Source organism: Polyodon spathula, chromosome 23 (genome assembly GCF_017654505.1).
Source record: "Polyodon spathula isolate WHYD16114869_AA chromosome 23, ASM1765450v1, whole genome shotgun sequence".
NCBI classification, from domain to species: Eukaryota; Metazoa; Chordata; class Actinopteri; order Acipenseriformes; family Polyodontidae; genus Polyodon; species Polyodon spathula.
The window spans coordinates 7,153,716-7,178,983 of record NC_054556.1 but is presented as its reverse complement, the minus strand read 5'-3'; positions in this window follow the sequence as shown (position 1 = coordinate 7,178,983).

Here is a 25,268-nt window from a genome sequence, read left to right as displayed (position 1 = left end):
TTGAACTAGAGCGTCTTTGAACTTGATCAACCATGTGGGTGCAGATACTCCATAGGGTCAATGAAATGTCTTTGATCCATACATCAGACCTAGAGCTTGACACGGGCTGGATTCAAGGGCAAACAAGGACTAGACCAGTTGGTTTTAGGAACAAAAGAAAAAAATGCCTTTATCTGCCTCCTATGCAGCATTCTTGGTTTCTACAATGAAACATCAGTTTGTGTGCAATGTGACATCACTAAGCACAAGCTGGGAACCTATAGGTATGATTTGTATATTATAATAAAACTTCAGCTCCATTTATAATTGTGCCTTTACAGTTAAAACTACCTTTAGGGATTTTAAACAAACTAAAAGATAAATACAGAGAAGGATAAACTATGGAAAACCATAATTAGGACACCAAGGAATTCAAAATGAAATCTCATTTTGAAACATGATCTTTACCACAGCAGAGTACTCTTGCTGTTTTATAGCTGACGAGTCATAAATGTTGTTGTTTATAAATTACAACTTAAATGGCATTGTTAAATGTGTTACTAGCCAACATATACATTAAATAAATCAACCATGGAACAAGAAAGGCTATTTATGATATCTCCAGAGGGTTAAAAAAAGAAATAGTTTAAGTGCAACTAGATGTAATAGCCTTAACCTAGTTCAAACAGGATGATATCCTTGAGACTGAAAAAGTCCTCTGGTGTTTTCAGTCAGGATCTCATTTAGAGTTTGAACAATCTTGACATGAGTGCTTTGTGTTTACAAATCAGTTGCAAGTGATGTATTTTGTGGGTGACGTTGTCATTTAAAGTTATGTGCAACTAATTGCGCTACATAGCGTTACCTGCAATGAATATGATTGATTTCGTGCCTATATTGTATGCACAACAGTTGAAATTCAACATGAATGCACATTTAGCTCTATTCTCTGATCAAATGAAATCAACAAGACAAGAATAAACCACATTGTATATGAGAAAAAACAATATATTCAAATCACTGTCTTCTCAATTCCGTGTAAACTCGTCACAGTACACTGACAGCGACAGGACAGTGTTTGTATGATAGTACAGAAAAAGCAGTGATGATTGCTATCTGTTGGTCCCGCATAAAAGTGTACCGTGTTTTAAAGAATAACTGTTTGGGTTGTATGGTGCAATACCATTAGGCTATACAATACAGTGCTGAGCACGCTACTTATTACTCGTTTCTAAAGAAAAAAAAAATGGTGTCCTTACTTAGTTAATAAAAAAAGTACTGCATTATATTACTCGTTATATTTCTTTTGTTTGTCTTGTCCTGAGAAACAGATGTTATGACTATTATTTACTATTTAACTGTATGTCTGATAATTCATTTAATAACTGTCAAAGGTTTTTAAAATGTTATTACAACAAACAAATTATCTTAATGTACTGGATTAAACCAATTGTAAGCTGCACTCAGTACACAACACATGCTACTTTGCGCAAGTCATAACGAGTAAAAAAAGTTACATAAAGGCTTTTCATAAGAGAATAGTGAGAGTTAGTTGGGAAATAAACTAACAATGTATATAAAACATTGTATTAGTTAAATTACTTAATGTAAATAGATACACATGTATTTTGTAGATACATACTTATGCATCAATTATACTGCACTATATGCAAAGCAATTGCAGTTCTTCAAAGCGTACATTCAAACTATTTTAAACGTTTTGTTATTAAAACTAAACAGTCCTTGTTGTGTCGCATCAAAAGGAGCTCAGGTTACTGAAGAAGCTGTTTATGTACCTGTCGGGATCTCTCTTTTGACTTAATTAAGCTCTGTGGTCACACCAGTTAATTCTGAGTGTGCGCACGCATTCAATGAAAGCTGTTAGCAGGGTTTCTACGTGTTCAAGGAAAATGGCAGTTATGTCTACCGTAAGCAGAGTTGTTAGTGGTTCTGGTTTGGCGGAGTGTGGTGCTGCCTGAAAATTCAATAGAGAGCAGATCACTTTTAGAGTTACAACTGAAATGTTCAATGTAGGTGTATAACAGAGAAAAGGTACTGAGACATGTGTGTTTATTTTTTTGCGGAAAGTAGTCGTATTACTCAATTAAAAATCTTACACGTTATATTGCCTCGTTATTGACAAAAGTAATATTATTACAATAGCACGTTATTTAAGTAACGAGTTACCCCAACTCTGACAATACAGCTTCAGCATGGTGTCAGATTTAATGTTTGCTAAACCCTGTGATCAGTTATGATAGCATTGTTTAAAGAACTGTACAGTACCTTTTCAACTGAGATTGCAAAACTCCTATCTAGAAGACACTCGCACAGCCAAGTTAAAAACTGTAATCTCCATTTATGATGATCGTATTTGACTAGAAGATACACTTTTTTATGGTAATTTTCACCCATGCACATCAGGATTGTGTTTCCTTTTATCACATGTTTTGTTAAACCTGTGTTTGGATGAATTTGGCTCAGAAAGTAAACTCAAAAGCTCTATCCAGCTGGCATATACTTTTCCTCCATTAGAACTTACAGGGGTTATTTTCCCTCCCATGAATATACTACCACCACTTTGGTGACTGAAGCCAAACTTTAAAAGCTGAACCACATACTTGTTATGAATGTTCCATTGGCGTTATAGTACCACAACAGCTGAAAGAATGCAAGATTGCTTAATAGTTCTAAACCAATTTCTATATTTCCTGTGACTAGCAATATCACTGGAAATACTGCATACAGCAACAATCTGACTGCTCCATCTCCTACTGGCAGTCAGTGTTTTCACCTTTTCAGTTCCTGGAACTGTTTACATAAAGCTTATAGACAGTCATTTCTACTATCGACACTCGAACATGCAGACACATTGCCAAAAATTAAATACAATTAAGAAGACATGCCAGATGTCATGCCTGGATGAAAGAAAATCTAAATCAAATTAAGTATTAGGCAATGTTATAATGACTTAAGTTTTAATGAATATATAATGAAGTTTGAATAACTAGAAATAGTATATATATACTTATACATTTAAAAAAAGTGAACCCCCCCCCCCCCCCCCCCTCCCCACACACACCAACCCTCATAATAGAAATGATTAATAAATGGAGGATTAACAACAAATCGATTTTAAACAAAGCCCCGATTTCACTGGACAATTTCAACTTCACTTGTGCTTGACTGGTTTGAATCTGGCTTTGGCTGGGACTCTCCCACCCTCACGGAGAGCTGCCCTCAAGGGGGCTGAGGCCAGGTGCTGCTGAGAGGGAGATGCAGTTGCAGAGATGTAGATGGGGATGAATGGTGGGGCAAAAAAGTGCAAACAAAAAAGAAAGTGTGCTTGACTTGGAGTTTAAATAGCAAGCTGATGCACCCTGAACCAAACATGGTTTCAATAATAGGGCACAAATGTCAGATAAAACCCTAATGGCAGCTTTGACAGTTCATTGTTGGTGCATTTAGATCTTTTAAAAAATATGTAGAATGTCAAGGTCCTAATTTTAGAATTTAAAGATTGGCTGTATATAAACCCTTGTCATTAAACATAATGGCCCCCATGGTGTCATAGCTTGCAGTATATGTAAATTAGTATTCTAAAGATGTAATTGACACTGCCAGAGTGAATGTCTTTCAATGGTGATCTCACCACTGCTGGGCCTATACTTAGTCATGTTTGCCAGGCATGTTGTAAATGTGATCCTCTGAGTTCTGTAAATGTCTCTTTCATCCTAACGGAGGCTGTGTTTATTTTATTTATCTCCCCAAACATATTTGTCTTTCCAAACATATTTCATAGTCAAAGTTAATTCATGTTATCTTAGTAATTACATACAATGACTTTACTATTCGTCTGTTACTTTATCCAGATGGTGTTTAACAATGGGATTATTGTCATTTGGCTGGGAAGTGGTCAGAGTCTCCCACTTGATATATATATATATATATAATATATATATATATAGCTATCTGATATAAAATATATTAGTAATATATATATATCTATATATATATATACCATATATGTGACATAGATAGAAATCCAAATACCATATTGTGACAGCAATTGAGCACCTGTGTGGCTTGCTTTGATGTTTGAGATTCATTATCGATTTCAGGGATCACATGCATACATGGAAACTGACTCAGCTGTGCTTAAAGCAAATTATCTTGGAGAAAAAGGTAAAAAAAATGTTTATGCATGGAGGCAAGAATGTCATCATTAATGCAGAAAGGCTTTATCTGTTGGGAAGAGTACCTTCTGTAGCTTAAGGACAAAAAGGCTTGACTCATCCTTCAATACAACCGGTTTACAGACCTCATTATGTACAGATACTGTAGACCAAATTGTCTGTCACTAAATGCGAAAAAAGAGAATATTTCCTTAGCACCATTTAACCATTTAAAGCACCATTTAACAGTCAATTGTGAGACAATTGTCAGTTCAGCTAATTCAGTGCTAGGTAAAATTAATTTTCACGTCGCTTCCAATACTAAAAATACTGTGAATGCAAAAACACTTTCAACATGCATTGAGGGGTATGCTTTGTTTTAATGCAATTAAAACCGATCTACCTGAATAGTTTGTTTCCTGGTCATGCCGATGCCTACCTCCTATTTTAAATATACAACTCCGTTTTACTGTAATTACCTTTTGACCACTGTGTTAGAAAATGAGACTCTTGGACTATAGAAAATGGGTTCTATTTTCTCAGTTTTTAATGAGCTGTCTGCAATAGTGCAGATGTGTTATTACATTTAAAGAGCACAACTAGAACCCTTCTCAAGTGCCCATACAGTATTATAAAACTGCATTGGCGCTGTACTGCAATATTCTGTTACAGATGGATGAAACTGTGTGCATAAATGTCATTAAACAAAAGAGGTATATTTCAGCTTTCAAGCGTGAAATATCAATAACGAAACATGACCTGCAGAGACACAGATTTTAAACAGTATATTAGACTGTAAACACAACATATTTTCCAGTAAATTAAATTATAGCAGTTCTTGTGTTTAAAAAGCACTTATTGGAGGTATTTATAGGTTTCTGATGGCACAGGCAAATATTTGTGTTTGTTTGAGCTCTTTAGTGCCCATGACAAGAGCCTCCTGAATGTATGAAATGTCTAGAGATTTCAAATTGCAAAAAAAAATTATTAAAAAAAAAATATACTGCCCTTTTCTGCCCATGTATTAAACTCACTTAAAAAAAAAAGTTACACTGCAAGTTAGGATATACAGTACAATAACTATTATTCAAACATCATGTTATGTGCAACTGCCATAAAGAAAATGAACCAACCTGCAATCATCACTAGTATTTATAGTGTAGTACTAAACATAAAGATAGGGGCAGGAATTTGATTTCTGGACTGGGAATGTCATATTAAAATAATGAATATGACAAGCACACCTTGTTCCTAAGAAGTGGTGAAGACAGAGGTTTTCATTATGCAAAACGATACTCTAGCTGTTGCAGTGTTTTCAATATTCCAGAAATATCAATAGTGTTTGGTTTAATCGTCTGAGAAAAGGTTAACATTTTGTAGAAATGTATTTTATGAAAACAATCATTCAAGCTATTGCCCCCCCCCTCCACTGATGAGAAAACAGACTGCTTATATGCTCCTTAATGTGGATGTGACAGAATGCAAAGGTGAAATGCTCACAGAAAATAACAAAGCATTCTAATCAAAGTAGATGTAGGTCTACTCAAGCAACAACACAGCAGACAAAAGTGCAAATCCTTACTAATATCAGAACACAGTCATCATCTTGTGTGGAACTGCGGTTTAATTGTCTGTTCAAAAAAACAATCTGCATTAAACTAACCATGGGTCAGTTGTTAATCACACAACAAAACAACAAGCTGGGTTTGAAGTCCTTATCTTTGTGATGAACAAGGAAGGAACACTGCATGCATTTCCTGGATGAAATGGCTTGAGAATTTAAACATCTGAAATCTATTTGCAGCCTAATGGACCTGAACTGAAATAATAAGATATAAACGAAAACTGGAATACCATAGGAAAATAATCTATATCTTAAGAAAGACATGTTTGGTGTTTATGAGTCCCTGCCATGTTGATGTACTGTATAGCACACATAACTACTAATTTCCTCACATGTATCAAGTAAATAAAAAGCACTTAAAAAAAAAAAGAACTGATTTTCAGTGTAAAATGCAAATGCAGGTTGCACATTATTATCAGCATCTGATATTTGGAAACATGCAGCCATTTTGTTTTAATTATTGCCACTGCACTTGCTAATTTGTGTTATTATGTAAAGATACACTGGGGTGATGTTTAAATATAGTGGAAGGAAAAGGTTCCTTTCATTTAAGTAACTTCAGTCTGACCACCATTACCTGTACTGTATCTGAATCCTGTTTAGTAAAGACTCCCACCCACTGCAAAGTGAGGCTTTTAAAGGTGAGCTGTCCATGATTTTTCATAAAATTGCCCAGCATCTTCTACACTGCATATGCAGAAGTGCCAGACTGTTATCCTGGCAGGAGATGCTACTAGTGATGACACAGGGGATTACTAATATTTGGCAACACAGTGTAACTATATGAAGTGTAGGTAACACGTTCATGTTGATAATTGCAATATTCAGTAGATCAGGACAGCCCCCAAACCTTGATATGGTCTGAAACCTGATTTACCAGGAATAATATCTGGTAACTGAGGAAATAAAATACTTGGGGTTAGTTTGGGAATAAACTTGGAAACGTACCAGGGAAAAAATAACTTTGTGTGCAAAAAACCCCCCAAAAAACTATATTATCATCCTACTAGGATGTTGATATCATGTGTATGTAGAATGACAATGACACATGGTATTTTTAGATACCATTGTAGAAAGAGACGTGTAAATAATGTACAATATATGAGTATGATGGACTGTATCAGTGCTATATCATGCATAGAGCTGATCAGTGCAAACACATGCCTGAGGTAAAACAAATGAGACTCTTGGACTATAGAAGGAATTTAAAGTATGAAGAAAAAGAACAGATCACCTCAGTTTCCTGTCCCTTTTTAAATTGTTCAAATTATGAATTGGAAATTCACATGGCAGTGTTGAGTAGACAGGTATGAACACAGAATAGAATTTGGATTCCAATTTAAAAAAAACAAAACTTCATTGCCTATGACATTCTAAACTAAATGGTTTCCTTATATAGGTGGATGTGTTTTTGACTCTTCAACCTAAAGCATGTCTCTACTAGTAGGTTGTAAACACTTTGTTATGAATAGAAAGTACATTCATTCAAGCTGGAATTTGAAAAAGCATTACATATTGATACTGATTTGCTGAATTTATGAGGGTGTAAAGACAAATACACACAATGATAGAAAATAAATGATATATCTTCTACAGCAAAACAAATGTAGAGATACAATTATTAGATAGTAACTGCTTCAAAGTTAGTTGACAGTAGTCATGTGCATTAAAAATGTACACTCTGTATGGTTAACACCATATTGCACATTGTCCAGAATGTCTCTAGATAATCTCTTTCTAAGATTGAGATTGCAATAAATAATGTAATGACTGGTGCAGTAATTTTTCTTTTAGAAACAAATCAAGCATCCTTTAAATCCATGACAGGCCCCCATAATAGGATATTGGAATTAATATTTGTCCAGGAAGCCACTGCAGCATAACGCAGTGACTAAGTGTCAAGTACTTTGAATGTTTACATATTTTTTTTTTTAAATTACAGTGATTACCCAACTGACCAGATACATTGCAGGACTAAACAGAGAGCTAAAGATAGGTAATGTGCTACACGTCAGCAGGGCAAATAATAATATAAACAGATGTTAAACAGTAGGACAACTGTACATTCTGGCTTGGTTTACATGCAAAAACAAAAATAAGTTTTGCCTTTTTGCCATGTTATTTTGGTAGTACCTTTTTGAGAAATTTGGGTTTACACGTAGTTTCAAAATAAAAAAAAAATGACCTAATTAATAGTAAAATACGGGCGGGCTTATTTAAATATTTGTCTGTGTTCCAATTTGGCCTTGCATGACTGTTGATATCATTCAGCTATCTGGGTTTACAAGAATATTTTTGCAGCCTGTCTCATTTGGCTAAAAAAAAAAAAAATGCTGTCAGTTTACAGTATAAGGGGATTTAGCCATAGTGCGAGGAATGTGCATTGTATTTGCAAGCTACATCATATTCTCATGACAATGGAGAGAGAACTTGGAGTTTCTAAACTGCGGTGTAAACCAAGCCATCGCTGTGGGGCTTGAGCTCCAATCATAATAAGAATATGCTGAAAGAATTATAAGAAACTTCCTTTGTAATTTTTGACATACCCAGTAGCAAAATAAATTGCAAATCTATTATAATAATATTTTGTCTAGAAACAAAGCTGAAAATTAAAATGCCCAGTTGAAAAGGATATATTGCAGTCTATACTACGTGTTGAAAATTCAGTATCCTATACTGCTGGTTGAATTGTGACCTCTCGCATACAAAACAATTACAATTCAGCCATTCTGATCCTTAATATTTAGTACCCATTTCTCATGCCATTTTTGAGAGGCAGCCTGTGAAACACATATACTAAACACTTCAACCTGGACTTGAGCAAATGCAATTCAATATTTTTTTTATTTTTTTTTTCTGAATTTCTGCCTTGAAGTAATTGAACTCTGGGAGGAAAAAAAAAAAGCTAAATGTGTGTACATTTTATAATAATAGGATATCAGTTAAACAATAGGCCAGCCTTAATTAAGACAATGATAGTTTCCTAAATTATTCGGTCTTGCCACTGACAGCTTATGGCTCTTTTTTTTTTTTTTTTTTTTTTTTTTAAATGCAAAGTAATAGATACAAAGAAAAGTACACACAGCTACTCTCACTGTGCTGAGTTGTGAGAATCATCAATTAATATGTAAACGATCAGGCACTCACTAAAGAAAAGAAAATAAATGAAAAACTAGTACTTCTAACAAGTCCACAGTGTGTACTATAGTGCTCGCGGTGCAAATACAGTTAATCATGACACAAGTGCAGTGTTGTCTAGGTTTGGTGCTGGCCTTTAGCGACAGCTCCGGATCGTGTTAGCTGTCTAATAACAATAAACAAATATATTTTTAGACACGACAAAACACGAAAACAACACAGTTCAGAATTAGGTTACAACACAGTTCCCTTGGTTAACGATTGCAACCGCTCCTCCAATCCACGGTTGCCACATAGTTTCCCTTCCAGATAGATGATTTAGTGTACAGTAGCTTCGCCCCCTTTCTAGATGGCTGACTTCTGACTAACCCTGGGAATGAAATGTCTGGCCATCCAGTCAAGGGCACTCTGTTCCCTTTACACAGCGCCCTCACAGGTTGGGAAGGAGATTTATCACCAACAATCATTCTGTCTCTGTCACAGCAAAAAACAGGCTTCTGGTAAATTCCGGTAAGAGCTTGGTTTTCATGACGACATCCAATCGTATTTTGCTTGCTGATTGGGTATTGCTTCTTGGTTGTTAGACATGTTTGAATGTTTCTTGTAGATTTCTACGTGAAGCCTGGTATGTTGTTTTGGATTATTAAATGTGTTGTCACAAGCGATGAATCACAAGAGACCAAGTTGTCTGAGTGTCACATCATGTAACCAGGCCTTAAGGACTACCATGAACTAACTCCAAATACTTGTTAGTTTGAAGCTGAAAAACAATAACCATCTCCAGTTTTAACATGTTGTGCTAGCAAAGGATGTTACACTCCCTGCTATGTGTAAAAAAGTCCATGTACACTGGGTGACATTGTGTTAGGCTACATTCAGCAGAGACAGCCCTTTATTAAGTGGAGATCTCTTTATCCAAAATTTCACAATGAAGAAGCCAGGATTACAAGCATTCTGTCATGCGTTAGAAGGTGAAGAATGATGTTCCTTTGGTTTTTCTAGTTACTTGATAATGCTGTGCTGTGATACCACCGTGTAACAATTTTTTTTTTTGTTCCTGGGTAGTAAGTGTTATTTCCTAATTGCTTATGCCTCAAAGGTATAGAAAATGGATATTATTCCCCACAAACTTTGCTGTTGTGACCAGGACAGTGATATTTCAAAATATCACTATTTCCAATGGGAAAATGGGCAAATGTGTATCTTTTCGTTCACATAAAGTCAGAAAAAAACATAGTGATATAGTATAGAAATAGTGATATTTTGAAATATCACTGTCCTGGTCACAAAAGCAAAGTTTGTGGGGAATAATATCCATTTTCTATACTTTTGAGGCATAAGCAATTAGGAAATAACACTTACTACCCAGGAACAAAAATTGTGTTACATAGTGTAATGTTTCTGTTGCTAATTCGAAAAATATTCAGTATCAACAGCATATCAGTTTCTACAGTAGATGCCCGCTGCTTGGTCACAGCGTGAAATGTGAATCAAATTTCAAATCAATCTGCGCAATTTACATTTTGACTTGCTGTAATGCAAGCTCAGATATTTGACAGCAAATACTACACACTCTTTTCAGATTCATTTTATTGTTGACCAAAACTAGCAAATCAATGCTTTGCAGCTACTAAAGCAACCAGTCCTGTGCCCACCACTGCCACATCACAGCCTGTCAGGTCAACTGGAGCTCAGCATCTTTAAACAACCACAAACCAAATCAACAGCAAACCGAATCATATTGCTCCATTTAGATATCTGGCACTTTCCAGATAATCTGTAAACAACTCTGACAAGTAAAATGTAGTTTGTTTTTATTCTCACATTATGTAAGTGATCCTTTGAACACATTTTCAGGGCTATTTTCCTAAAAATTTTCTCCATGGAAGGGTAACTGACAGAACATTACAAGTTCAAGGTACAGCTCGGTTTTAAAGTTTTTTTTTTTTTTTTTTTTTAATGAAAGTGTTTTCTGACAGCGATAGTGCCCTTTCGATGAAGGCTCTACTGTTTGGTCATTCACCTTGACTTTCGTTTGCACCCTTGCCTTCGGCTCATGACACATAACTTCAATTACAGTCAACTACCACACGGTAGAACCTTCATAGATGTATTGATTTAACAGAATTGAATTTCAATAGATTCACTAACATGATTTTAAAGTATTAACAAATTGAAATAAAAACTATATTGGAGCTTAGAGTTGACAGGGCAGGATTTCTGCTTTGGTGTCCCAATGCATATCACCCCAACTTTGGTAGGGCTCACTATACATCACATTTATATTTTCACTCTACACTGTCCTTTTGGCCTTGCTAAGCTGAAACTGCTGAAATAGATCCCAGCAGAGGTGCTAGCATTATGCTTTTGGCTAGCAGGCAAAAGTTCTGGGGTTTCAAGTGGTCACCTAAGTGGTCATTTGAGACTTCAAGTCATTGAGACTCAAACAAGGTTTTACAGCAATTCTCAGGAATGTATTTGGATTACATACTGGAGAAAATCTAGTTGCTCTTAGAGTATATACAAATGCAGCACCATTTAGTTGAAGAGCTAAACTATACTTCATGCAAGTACACCAATAAATCAGCTAAAGTTGTTCATGTCTTGGCCAATATCTAATAATTGTCCTTGATGTAAAGCACTTTCCTATTGTTCAATACCAATTTAAAAGCATCTACATATCCTAGTGCAATACAGAATAAATTTGCATTTAAAAAACACACAGCAAATCTATTAAAAATGACTAGATCAGTAGTTTAGTCTACTACCAGCTTAAGTAAACTAAAACCACGATTCTACATTCAGTTTGAAACATACCGTGCACTACTTTTGTTGTGTATTATGAGTTGAATAAATGCTGAACAACGTTACTGAGGATGGGCCCTTGCTACCTATATATCTCATTATCCCTAAATAGATAATCATCCCATCTTCAAATACAATGAAGGTATGACTTTCAATGTGCTACCAGTCTTGGCAGTCATTGCAAAAAATATATATTATGTGCTAAAATAAATAACTCATGTCCCACCCAGTCACCCAGAAAACAAATAACACTCAAGATACCTGACTGCACCAATGAGATACTGTTTTATAAAGTCTTTTGAAAAAACTAAATGTTAGTAATAGGTCTGGGTGGGGTAACAAATTCACCTGCACAATACAAACCAGACCATGTTTCTTAAAACATGGAAAAGAACAGAAACTAATTAGCTAAGAAGTGTTTGCTTTGAGTTTTCATTACTCGGCTTCACTTGCAACTAAGAAGACCAGATTTTTTTTTTCCTTTTCTGATAAGTAGGCAGTTGGCATTATACTGTAGTTGAAGGTCTAAAGATAGATGTATTCTCTTTTACTTTCCCTTCATTACTTTTCTGATATATTGTTTCCTGGTTGACAAAAACTACTGATTGGGAGACACTGCTCTCATCTTCTTTTGCAAAACCAAATTTGTAGTGAGTGACAAGCAATTCATTATGATGTGTTTTCCTACCTTCCCCTTGCCAGGCAAGCTGCTTTCACAACAGTATGGCAAGCACCCTCTGTATCCGAAGACTTGCAGGTTCCTCTATTTTGTCTTTAGGTCTGGCTGGCTTCCAGCTGCATTAATTTGACATTGTCTGATCAATCAAGCTGTCTCATTACAGTCCTCTGTCTGCCTTGTCATAGCAGGCCAGAGCTGACGAGCGTAATAAATGAATGTTGAGGAAGGTCACCTTCACAAAATCTTAAACTTAATTGTAGTAGACCCGTTGCTCAGCCCAGGGGTTATCCACAATTGTCCTCGGTGTCTCTCCCTATTTTACATGGAAAGTGAATTATTATGCCAAGGCTCATGCAGTTCACAGATGGAACTGTGTTAAAGAATTTATTTAAGAAATGACCCAAAGCACTTGTCATGGGTGTTAGCGTTGGTGAAAGGCATTTCTTTCTTAATCCATCTCTGATGGAAGGAGAGGGAGATCACAACAGCACACACAAGCTACTTCAACAAAAGGCAGTTCCAATAGCCCTGCTTCAATTCAATCAGCATAGTACAGTTATCTGTTTTTTCATACTGTGTATTTGATAGTGTAGTTACAGCAATTTAATGGAAGTAAGATGATAGTTGTCTCATTTCATGTATATGTAATTATAGCACAGCACTCGTAATTCTGCACCAGCAGCTCTCTAGGGTCCTTTGATTGCTGAATATAGGACAGTGGGTAGGCACTGGGAGAGCTGTTAAGGGCTAGCCTTATTCTTACCTGCTGGTTGTGTACATGTATTCAAGAGGCATTGATTCACTTTTTCCTTGGCAAGAACTTAAAAAAGGCAATTTCTGCACCTGGGGGAGGACAGAGTAAAGCGTCACCCCCCCCCACCCCCCACCAAGTCCCATTACTGATTTATTATGCACCATGCTAGCACTGTCAAATATCTGAAATCATACAAGCAAGGTTCTTTTATTATCACCTGTCTGTTGTGAGAATGTATTCTACACAGCCTGCCACTCCATTACTACCACTGAGTTTACAGTTAATGTCTATATAGCCAAAGCACTAAAAGCTCCAAATTTGTGGGAGACACGCAGAGGTGTTGAATGGCTTGGTATTCTCATTCTCATTGGCCTTCCAGTGTCCTATCGATACTCTATTAATAGCTCAGGCTGTCTACCTACATAAGCAGTGATTTCCATATGGTTAAGAAACCCATTAATACCTCATTTTTGTGTATTTCCATAGCCTGTGAAGCAGAAGCAGGCACTGTACATGGCCTGTGATTGTCCAAGCTATTCAATAAACCAGTCAATGCCATACTAAACCTATTGCACTAAAAAGCATACAATTATGTTGATCTATATTTGTAACTTGTAATTACCATGAAAAAAACAAACATTTCCAGCTTATTAATTTCACTTAAAGTATTTGTTGCTAGAGCCAAAAAAAAAAAAAAATACAAGAGGATAAGGGATTGGAAGCAACAGTTACGATGAAACTGATCTAATTTCCACACCACATGATGGATATGTCTGAGTTCATCTATGGCAAATCTATTCTACCTTACAGTTTTCAGACCTGTATTCTTCCATTTTAAAATAGCAGAGTGTCCTTTCCATTTCTGACAGGTAATGATGGCTGACCTTGTTGTCCTAAAAAAATTCTACTATCTGTTTTTTTTTTCTTTGAGAGTCTCCCTATGTGTGGGATCTTTCTGTGCTGTATTTCTTTTTCATCCCTTTTCAGATTTAATGTTTTTTTTTTCTATGATACTTCCACCCCCACCCCCCATTTATTTTAATTTTGACGGTCCTCGTCTCTTCACAGAATCATTGTTCTTTCATTGATCCTTTGCCTACAAGTACTTCCATTACTGTTTCATTTAGTCCTCATACAAAACACAGCCAGGCTTTTAAATGAACACTGTCCAATAGATTTTCACATTTCTTCTGAAGTACTGCTTGTTGTGTATTCTTTCTGGACAGCTATGGCAAAATGTTTTGCATCACTGTACAGAATTGACAAATTTTGATTCATAATATTGAATGAAACCTGCTGAATAATGTTACGTTAACATATTGAATTACATACCGCTTTGTAGTTTTCATTATACTTAACAATAACCTGACACAAATTGAAAAATGTGACATTTCATAACATGAAATACTTTTACAATATTATTTTGTAGTTTCTTTGATCGCATAGATGTTAAATAAAATATCTAAATTAAGGTAAAGGCTGTATATGTTGCTTGTTTTCTGTCTTATGTTAAGAATCTGTCACTTACAAAAAAAATTATATGTAGGCTACATTTTGTGTAATTTGAACCCAGTGCTCATTTTAGATTGTATATATTTACTGCACATTATTTAAGTCTGTGTTGTACATATCCTATGTGGTCATTATGTATGGCATCATGTTAGGGTTAGTTTCATTAATTTGCTTTGACCTTTTATTTCAATGTTAATTTTTCCGGACATTTATTCTGTTGAGTGTATCTATAACAGTCATTATGTTGGCATGGTTAGTGCACCAGGCTTTTCTGATTTTTTCATTGAAAGAATCTGAGTGCTCCAACCATTTAGCTTGCTCTTTGATCTGTTTGAAGTGTTTTTTTTTTCTATTTTTTGCATTTCTTTTACTCTGTCATTCCTGTCAACTCCATTATCAACCTATATTTTTTTCCTTTAAACTTTCCATTATGTTTTATATCATCTATTCGTTAAATTAATTATTTTTGTTTAGTGACAAGAAAGGTCTAAAATTTGCAAAAGAAGTCCTAAATGTTTTACTTGATGTTGTAAAGCAGAATCTCCTCAATTTTGTTTCATTTGTTCTTCGGCTGAGCAGAAGGAGTATTCTCTCTTTCAACTGTGTTTTTATGTCTTTAGTTTCTTGATCCAGTATACTATGCTGTAACTCTAACCCACAATGTTGTTTTTTTTTTTTTTTAGTTGATGTTTTGATAAAGAAATATCCATATTTTATAAATTACCCATGGATAAGACACTGCTAGATGATTCATGAATAATATAAACAAAAATCACAGGAAACTAAAATATTGACAATATTTGAATAATCGCTCTGAGGAGCTAATACATTTTATTAGATTGACTGAAGATCTACAAACACAATATTCTAATTCTGAACCATGCAGTATCTGCTATGTGTTTTATATCTATTGTTTTGATGTGACGCATAAATATTAGTGAACAGATGCACATACCAACAAAATTGGCAGTTTATTTCATTCTGTGAAGAAACCTTTGTGTGTAATGTCTGTTTTCCTATTTCGGTTTGTTATTAACCTTTGCAGCTAACGCCTTCTCCTGTTCCAGTTACCATGTGAAATAAACAAGACTCTTGAAATAAATCCTGTAAACAGTGTGTATTCCAGGCAGATGGCAATCAATGGTGTGCCCTGCAGATGTGTTCTATAGCAGCACTGTGCACCATACAGCAATCATAACAGCTGGTAAATATTTACTCAAATTTATAATTTGTAAAGGAGAAGAAAAATAGACCAGATAAACCCTCCCATGGCAATTAGAAAACAACAGGTCTGGGGAATAATTAATTAAAGAAAAATATTACATAACTAATTTACAATATATACAAATGGCCATCCCTTTAATCCACTTATGACTTTCTTTACAATATGAAGCTGATAAGTATATTAAATGGAAGCAGATCCTTTTGCTGAATGTTGATGCTTGCATCTGATTTGTAGTCTAAAAAGGCAAAGCATTACAGCCAGTATTTCTAATTTGTAAGATAAGGGAGGGACTCCAGCAGCTGCTACAGGTAGCCCAGAGTCCTTATTTAATCTGATCGAACATGTACGGGAGCTCCTTGACTGGAAGCTGAGCCAGACTGGTGTGTTGTGTGCAACAAAATTCATGGGTGAATGGCTAGGGAAATACAAGGACTAGATTGTTCTCTGTAGATTATATATTGCTGATCTAGTGGAATCTCTATAAAATGTAAAGACATGAAGTTTTCATTTGTGTTATATTTAAGGGACAAAATGCATTGTAAACAAAACATGCTTGTGAGACGTATTTTAAATAAAGAACAAAAACAAAAAAAACCCTGGGTTTGCATCTTCAGAGTGTTATCATATATCGGACAGGGATAAAGCATGACATTAGTATTAGTTATTGTCGTGAAATCACTGTGCTTTGTGCGAGAAGCTGACCCCTTTGTTTTTAATTTTGTAAAAACTGATCGCTTCAGGGGACAATGGAGAGAGATAGCCCTCTGGTGGCTGGAAGATCAAACATGTTCCTATCAATCAAACATCTTGTACTGTCATTTAAATTCTAAAGGGGTCTCAGCTCGGATAGGAAAAGATAAATAAATTTTGTATCTGTTGCACCCAAGCAGCTGTGAGTGTGATTCACTCCCCTGCTCTCATTTACACAACCAAGCCTAACCCCATCAAACATCGTTGGGTAGCAAATTTTAAGCCTTCATTCAAAACAAAATTATAACAATAAAAGGTCCATGCTGGAACACTCTCAATAATACACTAATTTAATTTTGTTTCTGCTCCAAACCTTAAGATGCAACCTTTTCAAGTATCCTCTTGTTGAAGAATACAGCTTTGTGTATCCTTTTCATCCTGATGTCATCAAAGTAATAAATGCTAGGATGCAATTTGCCAATGGGAATGTGGATTTGTTTTCAGTCGTCTAATAGGTCATCCCCTGCCACCTGGCCCGCACTCAGCCTATTTTCAGTCCATACGAATTTTAGCATCTGCTCTGGGAGGACTCAAACCTGCCTTTTGATAATTTTAAATGAAGGCGTGCCAGTTAGTGATTGCCTATTTGGTTATTTGTTACGGAATGCAATGTCCCATATGGTTGTAGAGTATAAATATTTATTACATATTTAAAGAAGGTTGTTAGAAAACTTTGGTGAAAACATGAAAAAAATCTGTCTTTAATGTAACGATAACTACAGTGTACACTGAGTGCATGAAAAGTCAATCTTCAGAGTGGAGAGAATCAGAGAGTTGCTATGAGCAGGCACTTGGCTTGGCAACAAACCTTCTGAACAGATTTGACTGTATGTACCAGTATAACAACTGTTTTCATCCTTTTTATTTCCTTTCCTAACATAAGTAGAACATGTCATTCATACGTTCCTACGGTACTGCTTTGAGTACTAGCAGGAATGTTCCAATTTGGCTCAGTGGTGAGCATTTTAAGGGAGGTAGCAGAGAGGAATTGAGCCCCTGAAGCGACTGTGCTTTTTGGGTAATGCAAATAATTTATTTGAAGAGTGCACAGAAGGCTTAGCTAAACTTTGGTACAACGCATTAAACAGCAGACTAGCAAAATATAGAACCTTCAAATGAAATTTAAATAACAAATAATCTTCCATAAAACCAGAAAGTGGGGCCAATTATTTCCAGCCTATTCTTTAGAATCCTTTTATTTTGTCAGCTTTACAAGTTACTGGTCCAAGTTTAGTTGGTGATTGCACTGTGAGATAAATGTTATACATCTATACAACAACTTTAAAGAGGAAACACAGGTAACATGGTAAGGAATTATTTTCCTCAAACTGTAATGAAGCTGTTTTTTTTTTCTTGTCTGGTAAAGTATATATATATTTTTATTGGTAGAGATATGACAAATTAAACCTACTACAATCCAGAAGTGTGTATTTAAGGAGTGCATGAGGCAAATACTCCACCCCTAGGTCAAAAGGTAAGGCAACTGTTTTGATCATGGTTAGTGGTTTCAGTAACAATCATCTTCTCTGACCTATTTCTTTTTCTGGTTACTGGCTGAGGTCCATGAACAGCATTATTTTGAACATCCCTCCTACTCTGGCTGGCCACATACAGTATGCCAGTTCAAGAAACCTGTAAAAACATATTCTAAACTAAAAAAGATTTTTATTTTTTGCCATGCAGTTATTAGCTGTAAATATCCCCAAGCTATTTACTCTACCATTACAAGTCAGTGTTTTGAGGAACCTGAAATCTTATAATCAATTCTATTATACTAGTGGCCATGGTGGTAAAAAACAAACAAACAGTCAAAACATTCAATGGACCACAAACTTACTTTTTTATTGCATAGTCTATGATGTGCCACTTACTCATATGCAGTTAGGTTGGTTGCAATAATGTGAAATCTTCATTTTATTTTCATCGTTTGACAGGACCAGAACATTTCTTTCATTCTAAACCAAACAGCTTTGTATCATGTGCTTTTGTGGCAACTATGCAGCTCAGCACAAAATGTTTAAACCAAGAAAAACAAGGAGAAATACAAGATGGGTTATAACACAGGGAATACAGTTAATTCCATCAGTCTGTACAGGCCTTCCAACCTCCTAATGCCGTGTAGGCAATTAGCATAACACCTTGTCGAAACAGATAATTAGACTGTATCTCGGGCTTGGGCTACATTACAGTATACTGTATCTTGGAGGTTTTTAAAGGGAAACAAATAAGTGATAGACAGCTTGGTGAGAATTCTTTCAGTTGCTGCTGAAAAATCTAGATGGTACCCACCTATTTATAATGAACAAATCTGTAAATCATTTATATCTAACAATTAACAGTGCAACGTGTTGAGCAATATGTCGTAATCCATAAATATCCCTCACCCTTCTCTAGAATTCTGGAATCCTTACTAAAATGTTAGTGGTAGCTATTAATTGTAATTCATTGCAAAGCAAGCAGAGAGCTGCATTTGTTGTATATATTCTGGCACTCAAACTGTTTACCTAAAGCGCATGTCACTTTGAAGTGTGAATACATTTTACATAAGGGTGATATCTTGCCAACAAAGTATTCCACTGATCAGTAGCATAGCAAATGTCTTGGCATTTTCAGTCCATGACAATGTATTGGACAATATGGGTGCCTTCAAACACATCAGCATATCTTGGTTCTGTACACAGAAATATCGAGTGAGCATCTTATTTACAGAAAATTAAAAATATTATCTTGATATCCATTAATTTTGTCACAATTTACTGAGCTTTAAAGTGACTACAGGACTACACTATATGTTCATTTAATGATCATCGTATTAGGTTTGTGTATCAATAAAGCTTAACATTGATTGGCTTCTGAGGAATTTGCAAAATTGTATTATTATGGGTTGCAATTTATTCCTGATTTTCTTTTCATTTCAAATCACTTGCAGCCCACTTGAAATTAAAAATGAAATGTTTTCTGCTGTCACATTGATGATGAAGATACTGCAGAGAGTGTATTGTCTTCTCATGCTTAGGTCTATAACTAAAATGAATATGACAGGAGCCAAAGAACCACACCATATACAGTATAGCTTCATAACTCTGCCACTGGAGCATAATTCCTACATGTGTGTAGCAAGAAAAGAAGGAAAATGCTGACAAAGAGGGGGACATATTTAGCGCCTAATGTCAATTTAAAAAGTATGTGTGACATTAAAGCAACAAATAAAGCCTTGTTTTCACCATTGGAACTGTTGTTGGGCTATTGTTATTAAATCTGCACCTGTGCACTACTAACCACTTTGCCACAGTATGTCATATTTAAGATGGTTGCATTAAGGAACTCTTAATGTGGGGTACAGTATTAGGTTTGCTGTGGACCATAGTGTGAAATATATTACACAGTTCTTTTGTCCATGTTTATTTATTTAAAATGTGGTCATAGGGATAAACTGTTAATGTGGAATCATTTTTGGACTACATTACCTAAGATAACATTATGTAATCCAAGATTAGTGCTAATCAGAGTCTGTGAAACCAGCCCTACATGTAAAAAGTTTATGAAACACATAGCTTGTGGGTGAAGTTTCATGAGACAAGCCTTTTACACGTTTATACAAAAAGTACATTCTGGTGTTTTCTAAAATAATTTCAGGACATTTAAGTAATGCATTTTGTAGTCGTATCCTGGAACTAATCTGTATAGTCTCTTGGAAAGAACCTATTTCAGGGATGGTTTAGTTGCTATTATATGAACTGGAGCTGCAGGAAGGTCTTCTCTATAGTTTCAAACTCATGTGAACAGTAGGCTCACCCTGGAGAAATGACAAGTTTTTTGGCAATGGTAGCATTCAAGTCCTCTTTTTGTCTGTTAAACTTAAACTCCCAAACTGTCAGCCATGCAGAAGACATGCATGCCCCCAAAATTACATGTACAACGAGATCTAGTGACCCTTCCAGCTTTGAAACATGATTTCTGACACTCTGGAGAAGCTGCATTTTTCATTAGTCACTGAGAGAATCCAAAGACAGATTAATAAAACAAGTGTTTTTTTTTTTTTTTTTTTTTTTTGTTTTTTTGTAGTAGTAGTATTGTCTTTTATATTGAAATTTATTTTATTGCCAAATAAAAATACAAAAAAAAAATTCTGGTAAATGGGTTCAGGCTCAGGAACATGGAAAACAAATGTGAACTTGCTCACGAAGGCAGGCTTTCCTAAGCTTGTATGAGGTAAATATAAACCACTTCGTCTTCCTTACTCTTAATGGCTAAATGACTCCTCCGGTGTGGTATCCAAGAATGGACAAAGAAAAATTAACTAACTGTGTATTCTAGACGGTTTATATATAAAAATGACAATACATATTACAATCACTTAAATAATTCTGGTGCATAGATGCATAATTCATAAGCACTTAATACCAAATCTAACTTTGATCAAATATGTGCTTATGTGATCATATCATTTCAAGTTGTCCCTGTCAGATACATTTGGATTTAGCTAATCTACCCTGCCACTATGGAAAGAGATGCATTGACGTCTTCATGTTTATAATTTGATGTTGTCAATGATATCTGGACAGAGACTGTTGTCCAAAAAACCTGTGCTGTTGTCATTAACATTCTTTGCTTGGCATTGTCACCTAGAGATCAATGAAAACAGGAGAGGATGCTGTCCTACTGATTATAATGTCATAGGTCTATCAGTTGTAATATAACTTCATTTGATAAACCCTTCCTAAACACACATTGAATATATCCCTGTCTGCCTCTTGCTATTTGCATCCAGTTCAGTGGCAATGTCTAGATTTCTCTTGTGCATTGGGCCTATTTCTTAATAATATCTGAAAGCAAGAATGAAAAGATTGAGGGTCAGAAGATTCTCCTGTCTCTGTCTTATAGGTGTTCTTCACAGAGAGGTGGTTTGAAATTGAACAGGGCATGTTATATTGCTTGCTTACCATTCTATTCAAATTTGTTATATTTCCATTTATATTCAGCTTGCTCTTCTGTTGCAGTTGGCTGGGCCAACATGCTGTGGGTTGGGAAATGTCATGCTGCAGTTTAAAGCCCCCAGAGATTGGAGTAAAGAGCATTTGGATGGCAATGTCATTTAATATCATAATCTTTACATTTCTATACTAACTAATTCAACATTTGTAGATGTGTGTGCCTCATTTCTCACACTTAGGTCTCCTGATTATTACATTAGCTACAGTAATATGTTTTTATTATCAAACCAGTACCAATAATACAATCTTTGAACAAGTATTTTGACATTATGTATCTGCCCACTATTAAAATCTATTTTCCTATTGAATGGGTTGTAATGGTTTTATTCTCCTTAAAGATGTCATTTTGAATAATGGCCCTGTAGTCGGAAGGAAATCTGAAAGCTATTCACAGTTAAAAATGAGATATTAATAGGCTAACTAATTATATTAATATGATTTAATATACATATTTTAAAACAATGTTTTTATCTTTTATGGTAGAAGGGAGAATTATAATGCATAACATCTCACAAAAAAATAAAGCTTTTAGGGAAGTTATTATTTGTCAGACTTTTTTTTTTTTTACTGCAGTGCTACAATTGTGGCATTCCAAACAATATATTTACACGTGATTAGCTCGTGTCTACTGATGAGTGTCATGACAACTTCAAGATGGGGTTCCCGTAATGTTCCACACGTATTATCAAGGATCAGTGATATCAGAGATGTTGTAAAACTCATTTTTTGCTTGCTATAGCTGAAGTCAAAGTGAACTTGATGTAATTACAGGTTCTCTTTAATAATGCAGATGGTGTAGGAAGATTTTTTTCTTTTTTTTTTTTATTAAGGAGGGAAGAGGCTGCTACATTTAATGTAATTTATTGACCCATCTCTTTTGATTAACTATTACTATAGAATGTTCCATTACCACAAGACCATTTTGCCAGTTCATGAAAGCTTCAGTGGATGACTTGTATAAGCATTCGTTATAGTAAAGGCATATTAAAGTGTTGCAGAGCACTACCTGTTTTATTATGTTATATCTCACACTGTTGGGGTCTCTGAAGATTCCAGAATTCCTCCAAAAACGGCATGCTTGTTTTACTGTCAAAGAAACTGTCTTAGCAGTTGGTCTTCCAAACCCCAAATGACCCATATATGTGGAATTATCATTCCTTATGACTTGAGTAAAAACCTTTTATAGGTAGGAGTACCCTTTGTATTATACACTACAGCATGCTGTCTGCAGTGGAATCAGTCATCTTCCACATAGTTTTTTATTTATTTATTGGCAAATCCAGTAACAAATGTATGTCAGACAACTGTGCTAATAGTATTATGTATTTTAATATATAAACAGCATTGCTTCCCTAGGAAAATGTAATTGACTCAATTTTTTTCTGCACAAGTTTGATACACACACAAAGCTATAGCGGTCTAGTTTGATAATGGTTTTCACTTTGTCAAGAGTGTATTCAGTCTGTAGTATCTTTTTATATTCTGATCAATGCCAAGTAGCTTCACCACATGATTTGTCAAAGCAGAGCGCATATAAGACCATGATTTACTTTAGAGCCTCCCAGTCAATCATGTGCCCCTAATAGTGCCCAGTTGTACAGAGTATTCCTAGATGACTGTGCGACTGTTCACGTACCAACACTGTTAGTGGGTAGTAGTTCGAGAAACTTAAAGCAGAACTCTCACACCTGCCATGTCCAACACTCAGTGTTGCATCTGTACTGCTCTTTGTTCTAAAGGCAAGGCGGCGGGGGGGGGGGGCATCCAAGTACTGAAGGAGCCCCTATAAAAAATGGTCAAACTCAAACATTGCTGAAAGCTCTAAGACTAAGGAACAATTGTAGGTTTATTTTTTTAAAGCTACTGAACTCTTATTGGCAGAGAGCTAAGGTTTATATTACCAATTATCTACAATGTTTACTGCCTGCAACCAACTAAACCACCAACATATTGTCACAAGTTGTGATAGCTGTCACTCAGCTGGCAAATTCATTGTTGAAATTCTCGCAGCTACAGTGCAATATGTATTCTACTATACAACTTGGTGCCAACAGTACAAGCTCCTGCATTTCTGCCAGTAACTTTGTTGCTTCTTACTCACCCCAGCCTTCAATATGATAATTTGACCCTTTCTTATAATTAGCACTTCTTATAAGGTGGCACAGGCATTCAAAGTGAAAGCAAACTGTAGGCCCTTTTTGCAAAACATATTGCCACTTAACTCAAATTATACATGGTTGCTTGAGAGCCAAATTAAATGTTTGTTCTTTACTTAGTCCTGGAGACTGACTTTGTCGTAATCAGCATTGCAACAACTTGTGCCATGCATTTGGAAGCAAGTACGGCATAGTCAAGCCTGTAATGAAATGTGCACTACAACTACTACACATACTGCTACTGTAATAATTGCACCAAGTTAACGGGGGCAATTCTAATTCATTTGAGCTAATAAGGCATTTATTATTAAATTAGTTTAAGTGTCTAACAAAAGGACTAGGGAGTATACTTGAACAGTAAGATACTCCAGTGCCATTTAATATGCATCACACTTTACAGCTCACTGGAGACTATTAAGCTCGAAACAACCCAGGGTGTGCTACAGTGCATGATAATGCACACCTTCTAGTTCATTATTTCTTCATTTTATGACATTGCTCTTCAACAATTTGACCTAATTAGGGGCTCAAGATGCTCCATTACTACTTAATAAAGTTCAATTAACAATCATTAACCTGTGCTCTACCTCTTATATTCCATGGACAAAGTGAGATAGGAATGGTATCCTGGCAAAATGTTTAATGACAATATCTAGTGAACTTGCTGCACAAATGACATTCAGAAAGGGTTGACCAACCTTATTATTCCAAGCTTGGCTCTCTGCTGCTACTGCACAAGTCCTAGAGTCTCATTAATTGCTCTTCAGTGCATTCATGGAGTGATAAATTGAATATAATAATTCAACCCTTTATGGTCTTCAGATTTCATATTAAATACTCACAGCTGCACAAACTGCGTTGACAGCAATCAAACACGTCTAGACAGTTATGCTGAACAAGGAAAAAACTAAAGGTGTGTAAACAACTGTCAATGTACAAGTAATACAGGAAGTACAGTCATTTATTAGTTCAACCCTAGGATACGATACTATGCATGTGTTATGAAACTAAAATTAAACAATTGTTTTGACACAGTGCTATTTATTTTTTGGGGAAATCCAATTTTTAAATACTGAAGTAAGTTAAAGTTTGAAAATTGTAGAATGTTTTACATAGAGAACAAGTGATATCACTTAATCTGAACAGACAAGGATCCATTGTGAATTAGCAGCGCTTTGTATTAAAATAACAATAACATGTACTCGTCTTTGAAAGACAAAGCCTAAGTTTCCCAGTTATTTACTCTGCATGATTATCTAAACAGGAACAATGATTAAACTAATCATGCAAAAAGCTGATAAATACATGATCCTGTCAAATGCCAGATACCTATTAAACAAGCAATACAAGATAACATATTACACCTCAGGTAGTACAGTAAATATAACACCAGTTATGGTTTTATTGTGAAGACCGAATACATAATAAAATGGCTTTAAACAGCTATTGGAACATTCCCATTACAATTATAACAATT